At 48.6% G+C, this 15,000-nt stretch overlaps 1 protein-coding gene across 1 annotated transcript in view; it reads left to right on the top strand.

Annotated features, from left to right (window-relative positions):
- The window catches only part of ksr1a (kinase suppressor of ras 1a), a gene marked incomplete at both ends in the record, with an annotated part of 46,450 nt that overhangs the window by 5,742 nt on the left and 25,708 nt on the right, over positions 1-15,000 (top strand). The window lies entirely within an intron of this gene.

Genomic DNA, 15,000 nt, shown 5'->3' with positions numbered 1-15,000 from the left:
CCCTGCAGGTCTGTCTGGATGTGTGTGTGTGTGTGTGTGTGTGTGTGTGTGTGTGTGTGTGTGTGTGTGTGTGTGTGTGTGTGTGTGTGTGTGTGACCCTGCAGGTCTGTCTGGATGTGTGTGTGTGTGTGTGTGTGTGTGTGTGTGTGTGACCCTGTAGGTCTGTCTGGATGTGAAAAGACAGAGGAAGAGCAGTGGTGTGGCTCTTTGGCCCTGCAGGTCTGTGTGTGTGTTTGTGTGTGAGTGTGTGTGTGTATCTCCTGAGTGAGGTTTAGGTCTGATATTAGATGAGTTTGTGTATCTCCTGTGTTAGAGTGTGTGTGAGTGTGTGTGTGTGTGTGTGTGTGTGTGTGAGAGTGTGTGTTTGTGTGTGAGTGTGTGAGAGTGTGAGTGTGTGAGTCTGTGTGTGTATCTCCTGAGTGAGGTTCAGGTTTGGGCTGTCCCCCTGGCAACAGACATGCACACTCCCCAGGGTGTGTCTGACACCATCTCTAAATATGTCCCTCTGTCCCTCCTGTCCATGCACTAATCTATGATCAGTGTGTTTATGAGTGAGTGATTCTGTGTGTGTGTGTGTGTGTGTGTGTGTGCATGTATGTTTGTGTGAGTGTTTCTGTATATAAGTCTGTGTGTGTGTGTGTGTGTGTGTGTGTGTGTGTGTGTGTGTGTGTGTGTGTGTGTGTGTGTACACGAGCAAGTGATTCTGTGTGTGTGTGTATTTGTACACGAGCGCGTGATTCTGTGTGTGTGTGTGTGTGTGTGTGTGTGTGTGTGTGTGTGTGTGTGACTGGATATCTGTGTGTGGGTGTAATCTGGTCATATTCATGTCATTCTGCACGGCTGTGGCTGTTTTTGTGAGGTAAGATTAGACGGCAACCCACGCTGCTCCGCTCTGCCCTGCTCTGCCCTGCCCACCACTGCCCACCACTGCCCTCCACTGCCCACCACTGCCCACCACTACTGCCCACCACTGCCCACCACTACTGCCCACCACTGCCCTGCACTGCCCATCACTGCCCACCGTTACCCACCACTGCCCACCACTACTGCCCACCACTGCCCTGCACTGCCCATCACTGCCCACCGTTACCCACCACTGCCCACCACTGCCCACCACTACTGCCCACCACTGCCCTGCACTGCCCACCGTTACCCACCACTGCCCACCACTACTGCCCACCACTGCCCTGCATTGCCCATCACTGCCCACCGTTACCCACCACTGCCCACCACTACTGCCCACCACTGCCCTGCACTGCCCATCACTGCCCACCGTTACCCACCACTGCCCACCACTGCCCACCACTACTGCCCACCACTGCCCACCACTACTGCCCACCGTTACCCACCACTGCCCACCACTGCCCACCACTACTGCCCACCACTGCCCTGCACTGCCCATCACTGCCCACCGTTACCCACCACTGCCCACCACTGCCCACCACTACTGCCCACCACTGCCCTGCACTGCCCATCACTGCCCACCACTGCCCACCACTACTGCCCACCACTGCCCACCACTGCACTGCCCACCACTGCACTGCCCACCACTGCACTGCCCACCACTGCCCACCGCTGCCCACCACTGCCCTGCACTGCCCACCACTGCACTGCCCACCACTGCCCACCACTGCCCACCACTACTGCCCTGCACTGCCCATCACTGCCCACCACTGCCCACCATTACCCACCACTGCCCACCACTGCCCATCACTGCACTGCCCACCACTGCACTGCCCACCACTGCCCATCACTGCACTGCCCACCACTGCCCATCATTGCCCACCGTTTCCCACCACTGCCCTGCACTGCCCACCACTGCCCACCACTGCCCACCACTGCCCACCACTGCCCTGCACTGCCCACCACTGCCCACCACTGCCCACCACTGCCCATCACTGCACTGCCCACCACTGCCCTGCACTGCCCACCACTGCCCACCACTGCCCACCACTGCCCATCACTGCACTGCCCACCACAGCCTATCACTGCCCACCGTTACCCACCACTGCCCTGTACTGCCCACCACTGCCCACCACTGCCAGCCACTGCCCACCACTGCCCTGCACTGCCCACCACTGCCCACCACTGCCAGCCACTGCCCACCTCCCCCACCGCTGCCCACCACTGCCCTGCCCTGCCCTGCCCTGCCTACCTCACCAGGACACGGCCAATCACAGCACTCCCTCACAGTCCCAATGCTTGTTTGTTTGTTTGTTTGTTTGTTTGTTTGCTTGCTTGTTTGTTTGTTTCCTCAGTGGCCGATTGAGAAAGTAGGAAAATTATTTCACAGAGGTGTGTTGTTTCAGAGTTACTGCAGGGTGACATGGTGAACCAGATGGGACCGGTTTGGTATAGACATCTCTCTGCCATTAGCATGACAGCCGCTCCCTGCTGGATCCAGGTGTGGTGCTGACCCAGGTGTGGTGCTGACCCAGGTGTGGTGCTGACCCAGGGAGCACCTTTCTGTTGTGTTGACCCAGGTGTGGTGCTGACCCAGGGAGCACCTTTCTGTTGTGTTGACCCAGGTGTGGTGCTGATCCAGGTCTGGTGCTGATCCAGGTCTGGTGCTGATCCAGGTGTGGTGCTGATCCAGGTATGGTGTTGTTGACCCAGGTGTGGTGCTGGCCCAGGTGTGGTGCTGACCCAGGTGTGGTGTTGACCCAGGTCTGGTGTTGATCCAGGTGTGGTGTTGACCCAGGTGTGGTGTTGACCCAGGTCTGGTGTTGATCCAGGAGTGGTGTTGATCCAGGAGTGGTGTTGATCCAGGTGTGGTGTTGACCCAGGTTTGGTGCTGATCCGGCTCACGCGTGTGAAGAGCTTTGTTGTCTCTCGTGTCAGTGTTCTAACGGTCAAGCTCTCCTCTGAGAATAGAGAAAGAGACATGTGTATAAATTGTAAATATTAAAAATTGTAAATATATAAATATACTGTATAGAGAGAGGGATAGATATATAGAGAGTTGAAGATAGATAGATATGTATAGAAAGATACATAGATATACAAATGTAGCCTGCATATCCAGTGACACCATGTCTTACAAATCAGGCACTCTCTGAAAACATCCAAACTATAATCAAGTATTGATTTTTTTTTTTAATGAAACATTGTATTGAAACGGAAACCTTTCTTCTGAGTGTGGTTCTGTAGATGACATGGATTGTATAAACCTTTCTTCTGAATGAGGTTCTGTAGATGACATGGATTGTATAAACCTTTAATAAACCTTATAAACCTTTCTTCTGAATGCGGTTCTGTAGATGACATGGATTGTATAAACCTATCTTCTGAATGTGGTCCTGTGTAGATGACATGGATTGTATAAACCTTTAATAAACCTTATAAACCTTTCTTCTGAATGTGGTTCTGTAGATGACATGGATTGTATAAACCTATCTTCTGAATGTGGTCCTGTGTAGATGACATGGATTGTATAAACCTTTAATAAACCTTATAAACCTTTCTTCTGAATGAGGTTCTGTAGATGACATGGATTGTATAAACCTTCCTTCTGAATGTGGTCCTGTAGATGACATGGATTGTATATCATGTATCTCCTGCTCCTGGAGACCTGAGCTTGTTGCCCTGTCTCCAGGGTCACGTGCGCCCTCTTGATTAACACAAGAAGGCAGTCGTCACATATTTCGGCGCAACCCTGCCTCTCCGAGGGGATTTGCTCTCAGAGCATCAGGGCAGAGGTGACAATTGAAATTACCGAGAGACTGTCTGGGGGGGATACGGTGCTATGGCGAGGAAAGTCCTGGAGAATATGAGTTACTTAGGAGTTTTTCAGTGAATTAAGGCATAGAGATATTATCATCGGTCATTGTTTCTTAGCGAAGTAGTCATAGAGATCAGCATCGTGTTTCATAGTTTGGGGTAATTACATTCATTTAAGCTTTAATGGAATTGGTCAGGTCTCCTGTCAGTCAGCCTGTCTCGCCCAATGAATATCCAGTGGGTGTGGCAGCCCTCCTGCAGCGACTGTGTGTAGGTTCTGTTCTGACACGGACACGTTTCCTTGGCAACCCAGGGCGGTTATGTTTGTTTTCATGTGTAGGCCAACAGGTGTGAAATGCTGACCCCCTCCCTCCTCCCCTCTCGTCTTTGAGTGTGTGTGTGTGTGTGTGTGTGTGTGTGTGTCTTTGAGTGTCACCATAACAAACACAGATCTACGGATAAACTCAGAGCAGTTCCCCCCCCCCAGACCTCTTGTTCGCCTCTCTAGCAGGTGGATCACTCTCACAGATTCCAGCCCGGTGCTATTCATGTGACCACACACAGCACACTAGTCCAACGTGTCGAGACATACATTTTCAATGTAAACATGTCTTAGTAAACTTTTTTTTTGACTCTTTAGTACTCTTTCAGTACTTTATATATTTTGAATGGACTTGTACTCATATGATTAAAATGTTCTGAGGGTTTAGGCAGTTGAATAACAACAATAATAACTAAAAAATAAGAGTGTCCCTATAGTCCAGGCAAAATAGCCCATTTTGGAGCCAAAAATGGAATTAATTGTAATAGATTTTTTTTCAGCATAGATCATTTCTATGAGGTGTCCAGAACAACATACTAAAAGTCCTAAGAAATCCAAGTTGAGGAAATATGTTTGATTCTCATCAATCTGAGATGTGTGTTGTTCTGGACACCTCATAGAAATGATCTATGCTGAAAAAAATTCTATTACAATTAGTCTGTCGTAAAACGCTATTTTGCCTGGACTACTATCCTACATTGGTATTCTAAAAGTTGTGCTCCCGCATTGTCAGACTGTCTTAAATTGGTATTGCAGTCAGAACCAGATTGATATGATTGTTGGGCTTTGTATTACAAGAGCAGATCCTTTGTGTTTTATTGTGATTTGTGGATTGATATTAATGTTTTGATGTGGTTTAGAAACATATATAAGAACATGTCCTCTTGTCTGCGTTGTGTTGGTGGGAAAATCCCACTCTGTCGGGGAAAGAAAGAAAAAGCGTTCCGGCGACCCAGGAGTGAGGTTGCCAGGCAACCTGACGTAACGCTTGCACCAGTGTATTGTTCTCAGTGCAGCGTCTGTGATTCTCTGTCTACCTGCTGTGTGTGTGTGTGTGTGTGTGTGTGTGTGTGTGTGTGTGTGTGTGTGTGTGTGTGTGTGTGAGAGAGTGAGTGAGACACACATTGGTTGGTGTGCGTATTTGTGTGTGTATGTCTGCATGTCTGTCTATGTCTAATGTGTACTGTATCTATGTGTGTGAGTATACATAGGATTTGAATCCTGACTGCTTGGGCTGTGTATTGTAACAGGTTGCAGGGTGGGCAGTGTAGTAAACGGAGGAATCAGTCACAATTGGCAGTAAAAAGAGAGTTTTGAATTCAGTTTCTCACTCAAACAGGTACAACTTAGGATTCTCTTCAAACACAACTTATAAGTCCAAACACAAAATTTTCTTTTTTACCTCATCCTTCATGGTTTTCAAATAAACATAAACTTCCAACTACTTTCCTTGTCGGTCGGTTTCCGGTGGGCAGTCCGGTCATTTCAGGCTTGGGCTTACCCTTCTCCCTTCCTGTTGCACTTTACTAAGCGCTTCTCCAAGCGCTTCCGTAAGCGCTTCCACGCACGCTCCAAACGCACGTCAGGTGCGCTCTGTTGTCTCTGGCTCTCTCCCACACAACAGGCACCACCTGTCTTAAAGGCTCCTTCATCAACTACTGTAGGTGCCTGAAGCACCTACACCTGGTTAAGTTCTGCTGCATTGTGGGGGATGTAGTTTGACTGGCGGCCATCTTGTGGTGTGGCAGCCAGTCCTCCAGGAAATTGCCACACCCCACTACACGTAATGCCACAGTGTGTGTGTGTGTGTGTGTGTGTGTGTGTGTGTGTGTGTGTGTGTGTGTGTGTGTGTGTGTGTGTCTACACGTGATTCACAGTAGGACTACCATAGCGGTGTGCAGGAGGTTCATAGCATGTCTTATGTTCGGAGCAGCTCTGGGACTGAGATTTTCCTGAGTCATCTTTAATCTGAACCAGACTATTCCTCAGTATTAACCGTCTCCCATCTCCTCAAACATCAGTCTTTTAAAATGTACTTGGAGTGAAAGAATGAAAGAGTATTTTATATGGATTCAGTTCTCACAATATTAAAGTCGGTAAAGTGAAGGCATAGAACTCCACAACGCAAAGTGTGATGTTAGTTTCCTCCGTTTATACCCCAGTTGCTGTACATGTATTTAGGTATGGTTAACTGTTTGGTAACCTGTTTAGTTTCCAGGCTAGTACCTCTTTCTTTAGCGGTTCCATTATTTCCTGGACTGAATCCTTGCTAACCTTAATGTTAGCTGTTTCTAGTACTATGTGGGCTAGTTTGCCAGCCCGCGAGTTCTACAGATACTAATGTTATTTGACCAGACAATCTATCTTGGTTATGCTGCTTTTCACAATGAGAGAATACATAGAAATGTCGATGGGCAGTTTATCTACTAGGGTGACCATATTTGAGTTTGAGAAAAAGAAGACACTTGGCTGTGGGGGAGGGTCTTAGGAGGGTTTTAGGTCCTGAAAAGAGGACGTCTGGTCACCCTACAACAGTTAGCATCTTTGACGCCATTAAGGAATGTTTGGAGGCGGACCCTGTGTGGTCAGGAGAGGGTCCATAATGAACGTGGCACGGCACACTTTGGTGTCGTTCAGCTTGTAATGGAAATGCAATTTGGCTCGGCACAGCCTGGCTCGGCTTGGCCAATGGGAAACAACCCATTTGTTCCCCTTCCACGGCCTGTATACTATATGCATGTTCCAGGGCCCCTATCCAACCCTTCACTCCTCAACACACAGCCCCAGCCCTGGCTCTGCACCTCCTCAACACACAGCCCCAGCCTCTGCCCTGGCTCTGCACCTCCTCAACACACAGCCCCAGCAGCCGCTTTGCACCTCCTCAACACACAGCCCCAGCCCTGACTCTGCACCTCCTCAACACACAGCCCCAGCAGCGGCTCTGCACCTCCTCAACACACACAGCCCCAGCAGCGGCTCTGCACCTCCTCAACACACAGCCCCAGCAGCGGCTCTGCACCTCCTCAACACACAGCCCCAGCCTCTGCCCTGGCTCTGCACCTCCTCAACACACAGCCCCAGCAGCGGCTCTGCACCTCCTCAACACACAGCCCCAGCCTCTGCCCTGGCTCTGCACCTCCTCAACACACAGTCCAGTCAGTTCCAGGGCCCCTATCCAACCCTTCACTCCTCAACACACAGCCCCAGCAGCCGCTCTGCACCTCCTCAACACACAGCCCCAGCCTCTGCCCTGGCTCTGCACCTCCTCAACACACAGCCCCAGCCTCTGCCCTGGCTCTGCACCTCCTCAACACACAGCCCCAGCAGCGGCTCTGTAGCGCACCTCCTCAACACACAGCCCCAGCAGCGGCTCTGCACCTCCTCAACACACACAGCCCCAGCCTCTGCCCTGGCTCTGCACCTCCTCAACACACAGCCCCAGCAGCGGCTCTGCACCTCCTCAACACACAGCCCCAGCAGCGGCTCTGCACCTCCTCAACACACACAGCCCCAGCCTCTGCCCTGGCTCTGCACCTCCTCAACACACAGCCCCAGCAGCGGCTCTGCACCTCCTCAACACACAGCCCCAGCCTCTGCCCTGGCTCTGCTCCTCCTCAACACACAGCCCCAGCAGCGGCTCTGCACCTCCTCAACACACAGCCCCAGCCTCTGCCCTGGCTCTGCTCCTCCTCAACACACAGTCCAGTCAGTTCCAGGGCCCCTATCCAACCCTTCGCTCCTCAACACACAGCCCCAGCAGCCGCTCTGCACCTCCTCAACACACAGCCCCAGCAGCCGCTCTGCACCTCCTCAACACACACAGCCCCAGCAGCCGCTTTGCACCTCCTCAACACACAGCCCCAGCCCTGGCTCTGTAACTGAGGTCATACGTAACATTAGCATACGTAACAATAATACGTAACGATAGGCCATACGTAACATTAGCATACGTAACAATAATGCGTAACAATAATACGTAACAATAACACGTAACAATATTTTTTGTGCTTTACTGCCATGCCAGCGATGCTCAGATGAACACAGTGGGTCTGTGTGGTCGCTGTCCACTGGAGTGGCCCCAAAATCAGTCAGCAGAGGCCCTGCATGAGAGCGTAAAAACGGGCAAACAGTTATGAAACAGGAAATAGCAGGCGGGCCCCATTTGAAGTTGCTCAGCTCCATTAAGAACTTTAAAAACATTTCCCTTTTTCTCTGGATCATGATCTATCTCCAGTCAATCTTTGCCTGTGTGTCGTGTGCATGTGTCTGTCCTTTACAGAGATCTCTTAAGCCTCTATTTTATGAGACATCTTTGATTCATTCTGTTCTCTGTTCAAGCCAATCCTTATTGCAGGCACTTAGTAATTCAATGTAAAAAAAAAAAAATGAAAAAGAAAAATGCAGTGAAATGCTAAAAGTTCCTCTAAGAAGAAAGAAAGATTATAAAGTGACTCTCCTAAATGTCCACTAAACACACATTTTTTTTGATTTTTCATATCCAGTTGATATGACCTTTGTGTACTAAGATACAGAAAATACCATGAAATACAACCTGAACTGTAGGGTAACTGTATTTTTGTATCTTTTCTTTGTCGGGATGTTTTCTTGTTTTGATCACAGCCGTATTGCAGGAGTGAATAGGCCGCTGCATTTCAGATGTGGGTCAACTGTGACTGTGTTGAAATAGTTTTTGAAAACCAATACTTGACTTTATCAGTTTACCTTGCCCTCTGCATGGTCTGCAGAATACCGCATCTCTCCGGCTTCTCATTGGCTCATGACGAAGGTCAGATGTGTCCAGAGGATATAAAGGTCGGACAAAGACTAAAAAAGTCTGATTGGTTGAACAGACCTTATCTGCAGAGGAAAAACAAGTAGGTTTTTCCTGCAAACAGATAGAGACAGTTACGAGGGAAATGCTTAGGGTTCATATGCAGTGTCATATGAAACACTCACTTCTGTTGACATCACAAGGTCATTATAAAGTCTAAGATGAGCTGAAGGTAGCAGAACTACAGTGTTGATCTTTCTTGAAGTTTTACTGTCTTTCACTGTTATTTTATTGTGTTCTTATATGTAGTTCAAGTGCTTTGGCTACAAACGTGTGCTTTTGGATATATATATATTACACAATCACATCCCTTTTGGCTTCTGATATTTGATAATTTTGTTAAGTGAACCCATCTCTGCCATAAAGCTGCGGAAGATGCACTTCTCTGATACATACAAGATGTTTTTCCCCGTGAAATCAAAACAACACAAGCTGCGTGTCACTGACGCACATCATTAGCGCTCATATGTTGTGTAGTTAGCATGTAGCTCTTGGCTCTGTGCTGTGTAGTTAGCATGTAGCTCTTGGCTCTGTGCTTCATGCTCTCAGTGGAGGCTCGTGGTCATGTGCTGTGTAGTTAGCATGTAGCTCTTGGCTCTGTGCTGTGTAGTTAGCATGTAGCTCTTGGCTCTGTGCTTCATGCTCTCAGTGGAGGCTCGTAGTCATGTGCTGTGTAGTTAGCATGTAGCTCTTGGCTCTGTGCTTCATGCTCTTAGTGGAGGCTCGTAGTCATGTGCTGTGTAGTTAGCATGTAGCTCTTGCCTCTGTGCTGTGTAGTTAGCATGTAGCTCTTGGCTCTGTGCTTCATGCTCTCAGTGGAGGCTCGTGGTCATGTGCTGTGTAGTTAGCATGTAGCTCTTGCCTCTGTGCTGTGTAGTTAGCATGTAGCTCTTGGCTCTGTGCTTCATGCTCTCGGTGGAGGCTCGTGGTCATGTGCTGTGTAGTTAGCATGTAGCTCTTGGCTCTGTGCTGTGTCGTTAGCATGTAGCTCTTGGCTCTGTGCTTCATGCTCTCAGTGGAGGCTTGTGGTCTGCCATAGGGCGTCTGTAATGGAGTGCTAATGCTACTAAGGCTGGACGTGCCCTGGTGCAGTGCCCTCTCCTCCCACTCAGTTGACCTCGCGCTGGCTCCAGAGCCCTCGCTTCCTCTCTTCTCCTCTCTCTCTTCTTCTCTTCCTCGCATTCCTCTCTTCTCCTCTCTCTTCTTCTCGCTCTTCTTCTTCTCTTCCTGGCTTCCTTTCTTCTCCTTTTTCTTCACTACCTCGCTTTCCTCTCCTCTCTTTTCTTCTCTTCCTCGCATTCCTCTCTTCTCTCTTTTTCTTCTCATCCTCTCCTTCTCGTGCCTTTGAGTCTACTGGAGCATTTTACCACTTTGTAAAACGCCGGTGTGTGGGAAAAAGCCTCTGAATTTTTATTTCAATCTCTGAGGCTAGATAGATACATAGATAGATAGATAAGATAGATAAATACTTTATTAGTCCCGTGGGGAAATTCTGGGATCTTGCAGCTCTCACATATTTACAATAATTACAAACAATATATACAGACATTACAAACAATACAATTCAGCTATGTACAGTGTAGGATGAAGGATGTATGGTAAAGTGCATAATAATTAAAGTTAAGCTAGACCAGGGGCTATGGCCCATACGGGACCAGGGACGTGAAACAATGGAAACTAAACACAACACCACAATAAAACCGGAGAATTTTAAAGATAGAATGTGTTTGTTTAGGTTGCCGCTTCCTCACGGTCCTTTGAGCCTATGAGTGGCGTTGCCTAACGGGCCCAGAGCTTTAGATGCTGTCACAGACTCAGGTCTAGACCTATGAAGAGTGGTGAACTGCTGTGTATATATGTGTGTGTGTGTGTGTGTGTGTGTGTAAATATGTGAAATATGATATGATAGGTGAGTGTGTGTGTGCGTATACTGTTTGGTATGTGTGTGTCTGTCTGTATGTCTGTGTTTGTAGATATGGGAGAGTAGATGTGTGTGTGTGCTTGTAGATGAGAGAGTTTGTGTGTCTGTGTGTGTGTGTGCGTATACTGTTTGGTATGTGTGTGTCTGTCTGTATGTCTGTGTTTGTAGATATGGGAGAGTAGATGTGTGTGTGTGCTTGTAGATGAGAGAGTTTGTGTGTCTGTGTGTGTGTGTGTGTGTGTGTGAGTGTGTGTGTGTGTGTGTGTGTGTGTGTGTGTGTGTGTGTGTGTGTGTGTGTGTGTGTGTGTGTGTGTGTGTGTGTGTGTGTGTGTGTGAGCTCAGCAGCTTGCTTCAGGGCCGTCTCTTCAGCCTATTGTACAGCAGCATAATGGAGGCTCAGAAAGTATAGAGACTGGCAGAAGGACACCGCTAGAAACCTCAGATAGCAGTTAACACTCCGTCACATCTGACCCACATCTCACCCATGGGCCGTGGCTCAGTGTCAGGTGAGCTCCTATGAGGAAAGGAATCCCCGTATTGATGAAGCTGAATAGCACCAGGGCCCTTTAGTTGAGTAGAGAGCCTCTTCACCTCGAGCAGGGAGCTAACAGCGTGCCGGCTACACTATTCACCGGCACCATTGCTCGAATGCAGGGAGCTAACAGCGTGCCCGCTACCCTATTCACCGGCACCAGCGCTCGAATGCAGGGAGCTAACAGCGTGCCGGCTACACTATTCACCGGCACCATTGCTCGAATGCAGGGAGCTAACAGCGTGCCGGCTACACTATTCACCGGCACCATTGCTCGAATGCAGGGAGCTAACAGCGTGCCCGCTACCCTATTCACCGGCACCATTGCTCGAATGCAGGGAGCTAACAGCGTGCCGGCTACACTATTCACCGGCACCAGCGCTCGTCTGCTGGTGAAAGACAGCTGAGTGGAACATTATAGGGGGAGAGGAGAGGACTTTCGTACAGGCATTGTAAAACCCAAAGTGAAAGAAGATAAAAACATTATCATGCCTTTATCTGTTTATCTATCTATCTATCTATCTATCTATCTATCTATCTATCTATCTATCTCTCTCTCTCTCTCTCTCTCTCTCTCTCTCTCTCTCTCTCTCTCTCTCTATCTATCTATCTATCTATCTATCTATCCAGCTATCTCTCTCTCTCTCTCTATCTATCTATCTATCTATCCAGTTATCTCTCTATCTCTCTATCTATCTATCGATCGATCGTTCTTAAGGTGAAAAAGTTCTTGACACCACAGCCTGATTGCAGCTGATCCATCTGTGCCAGATCGAGTCCAGATCCTGTGGCCTGAGTGACACGAGTGACAGGGGGATGTTGGGTATAACACACCATGACGGTGTTCAGAGGAGTGTGGAGGGCTCGTGTTTCCCCTCGTTCCCTCCCTGTGAGTGTTTGGGTGTGGGTGGGGGTGGGGGTGACGGTGACGTGGCAGAGGGACTGGGTGGTGTCTCCCTGGGCCCCACAGAAGGCCTGCTGACGACACCGGCTCGTTAATGTGGCGATTAGTGCAGGGTGGGCAGAATAGAGGGAGAGAGAGAGAGAGAGAGAGGTAGGGAGGGAGGGAGGGAGGGGGGGAGAATTGGAGAGAGAGAGAGAGAGAGAGAGAGAGAGAGAGAGAGAGAGAGAGTTTGGAGGTGTGAAAAGGATGACTGGCTTTATGGCTGGCAGCCTCATGGTAACGGCGCTGGACGTGCGTCAGTGGGCTGCCGGCTCCAGCCACATTTGAAAAGATCCATCTCAGTGGGGGGGCCCCTCCCCTCTCCTCCCCTCTCCTCCCCTCTCCTCCCCTCCCCAAGCGACACGGCCGCCTCAGCACCTGCCTGACTGTGGCCAGATCGCTCTGCGTCAGCAGCCACACACACACACACACACACACACACACACACACACACACACACAGAGAGACACAAACACAAACACACAAACACACAAACACACGCACACGCACACACACACACACACACACACACACACACACACACACACACACAAACACACACACACACACACACACAAACACACACAGGCCCAGGCCTCCACACGCTTGGAAATAGGGAATAAAAGACAGACAAAAATCAGAGAAGAAATGCAGAAAGAAGGAAGAAGCAAAAGAGCCCAGCCCTACAATCCAGAGCGGTCGGAGGTAGCTCAGCTGTGTCCCTGTCTCAAGCTGCTTGGGTCAATACTCCCAACCGGGGCCGGAACATATTGAGATTGCATCTCACAGTCGTGTTTGTTTGGAGTGGATCTGGGTGCAGCTTTTCAGAACATTCCCTTCAGTTGTTTATTATTTCAAAAAAAAAAAAGATCTGAATATGTCTGTGTGGTTCACTCACACAGGAGGTCAATGTCCCATGGACCTCATACTTAAGAGCCCAAAGGCTGTTTAAAATCGGTTTAAATAAATGTAAATGCATGTTCTTGAATATTCCCTCTGAACTGCACTTGTGTGGACAGATGTGTATTGGCTGGGGTGAGGCTCTGAGCGACCTGGGTGTGAGTGTGGGGAACATGAGGTGTAGTTGGGTTGCCGCCGCAGACTGAGCCAGTGTCTGTTAGCCTCGCTGTGAACCCAGCATCTTTGCAGGGCGGTGATGTCACAATGGCCCAGCCATCAGTGGCTGCAGTGTTCTGATGACACTTGGTTGCCATGCCAGCAGCGCCGACGACGACGCCCCCTTGAGGAGCCCGGCTTGCTGTTCCCTTCCATATAATAACAGCTATTTATATCTGTTTGACAGTCCTGTTCGCTGGAGGGGAAAGCAAAAAAGAGAGCCAGAGCGAGAGAAAAATTGTTGAGAGAGAGAAAGAGAGAGAGAGAGAGGGGGGGGGGAATCCAGACAGATTTCTTGCTGGCTGCACTAGAACATGGGCCTTGGGAGAATGCCACGTTGTATAATACATATGTGCATGTGATTGTTAAATGATTTATGCCTTCATATTGTCTTGATGAGGCTGGAGAACATTTGAGACATGCTCTAGACACTGTGTGTGGTGTGTGTGTGTGTGTGTGTGTGTGTGTGTGTGTGTGTGTGTGTGTGTGTGTGTGTGTGTGTGTGTGTGTGTGTGTGTGTGTGTGTGTGTGTGTGTGTGTGTGTGTGTGTGTGTGTGTGTGTGTGTGTGTGTGTGTGTGTGTGTGTGTGTTTGTGTGTGTGTGTGTGTGTTTGCGTGTGGTCTCTGTGTGTGTGTGTGTGTGTGTGTGTGTGTGTATGCGTGCATGAGTGTATGCGCGCACGCATATGTGCGTGTGTGTGCCTTAGCTGCCAGAAGTTCTCATGGTCAGACTGCGGCGCATCTGATGTCGCAATATTTATGAAATTCTTTCAGCAAATATTTGCAGAGAGGGCCGTGTTTATGTCCACAGCAACCAGAGGTGGCCCCTGTGTGTTCGGCGTCATCACAGCAGAATCCCTATCCCAATCTGGAATATTCTACTGGGAATTTCCATCTGTACTGTTATATCTGAATTCAAATCCAAACTCAATCAGATTCGCTTCGCCAGTTCTAATTCACTAAAATATATTTATATGCAGAACTGGGTATTTGTTTTGAATTTGATTTGGTTCTTGGATAGGACATTGATGCAAATTCGACACAAATTATGTAATTTAAATATTTAGATTTATTACATCAATTCAGAATCATAAAAGATGACATTATATTTATGTCTATTAGCAATGCATATGCATAAGGAAGTTCAGATGGGAAGACCAGAGAGAACCCATAATGTTGGGTGTCAGGATAGATTCCAGACAAGTGACTGACACACTCACACACACACACACACACACACACACGCACACATGAAAGCACTGTGGCCTTAAGAGTGCAGAGGATGTGTTTTTAAAGACTCTCAGAAAAAATAGGAAGGGCCCAGTGGGAAAATATCTCGACCATGCAGCAGGAAGATTACTCTCTTGCTGCGACTGTGAACGCAGTCAGTCCTTCAGAGCAGAGCTGTTCAGTTCATCACCAAAATACCAACACTACATATTCATCTATATGACCGTAACCAGTGCCCACATCAGTTTTTTAGACAAATCACAGAATTAAATGATCTCTTAAACACTTTAATGTTTTATGGAATGCCCCTTGCAATAAACAGTAAAATGGAATTATAATGACGTGGTGAAGGAATTATTAGCCTCCAAAGACCCACTAAAAGAATT

This window comes from Sprattus sprattus, assembly GCF_963457725.1.
Source record: "Sprattus sprattus genome assembly, chromosome: 1".
Classification (NCBI taxonomy): Eukaryota; Metazoa; Chordata; class Actinopteri; order Clupeiformes; family Clupeidae; genus Sprattus; species Sprattus sprattus.
The sequence above is the reverse complement of the archived record's forward strand: the minus strand, read 5'-3'. Positions and strand labels throughout refer to the sequence as shown.